Source organism: Panthera tigris, chromosome C1 (genome assembly GCF_018350195.1).
Source record: "Panthera tigris isolate Pti1 chromosome C1, P.tigris_Pti1_mat1.1, whole genome shotgun sequence".
NCBI lineage: Eukaryota > Metazoa > Chordata > Mammalia > Carnivora > Felidae > Panthera > Panthera tigris.
Genome location: NC_056667.1, coordinates 157,589,219 through 157,590,237, shown reverse-complemented (window position 1 = coordinate 157,590,237; position 1,019 = coordinate 157,589,219). Strand labels below are relative to the sequence as shown.

The 1,019-nt window shown below is 39.6% G+C and overlaps 1 pseudogene; it reads left to right on the top strand.

The window, feature by feature from the left end:
• Positions 1–285: 285 nt before the first annotated feature.
• Positions 286–383, top strand: LOC122241716 (annotated as a pseudogene).
• Positions 384–1,019: the final 636 nt, after the last annotated feature.

Genomic DNA, 1,019 nt, shown 5'->3' with positions numbered 1-1,019 from the left:
AGGTGCCCCTTAGTTGTGTAGTCTTAAAGTGACTCCCCATATATTGTCTATTAGTGTCAAGTAAGGGGAAAAAAACAACAAGCAATGGAGAAATTGTACAACATCTTGACCAGGTGGTCCAAATTATCATCCGCATGGGACAGATGACATCATGTGGCTCCAGATGTGGTACCTTGGACAGGACACACCTCACCTGGGCAGCATTCTGGCTGAGATTATATAACCAATGTAAACATGAGGAAACACCAAACACATAATGAGGGATGTGCTATAAAACAAAATGGCATGTGATACAGATATTTAAAGTTGGAATAATACTGGAAAGATTACCATTACCCCTGCACAAAGATGATATACAAATTTGTGAAGAAACAGAAATGGTGTGGGGCAGACAGGAGATCAACATCATAAAAGACAGATTAAAGGAGGCTAAAGGAACACGACAGTCAACGGTGGTACCTGACTTTAGACTGGAGCCTGTACTGAAGGGAAATGCTATAAAGGACATTGACAGGTCAGCTAACAAAACTTACATATGGAGGGTAGATTAGATAAAAGCACTTCATCAGGCATTATGGTTATGTAATAGAATACTCCTACTAGAAAATATACACTGAAATATTTAGGAGTAAAGGGCCATGAAGTATACAACTTACTTTTACCCTGTTCAGAAAAGAATTACATTATGTGTGTGTGTGTATGTGTGTGTGTGTGTGTGTGTGTGTATACACACAGATAGATATATAAATAACTGTAGATGTAGATTATATATATAACAATTTTCTCTGAACGATTTAAAATTGTTTTAATGTTTACTTATTTATTTTGAGAGAGAAAAAAAGAACTTGAGCAGGGGAGGGGCAGACAGAGAGGGAGACAGAGACTCCCAAGCAGGCTCCATGCTGCCAGTGCACAGTCCCGATGAGGGGCTTGAACTCAAAATGTGAGATCATGACCTGAACCGAAATCAAGAGTTGGATGCTTAACCAACTGAGCCACCCAGGTGCCTCTCTCTGAAC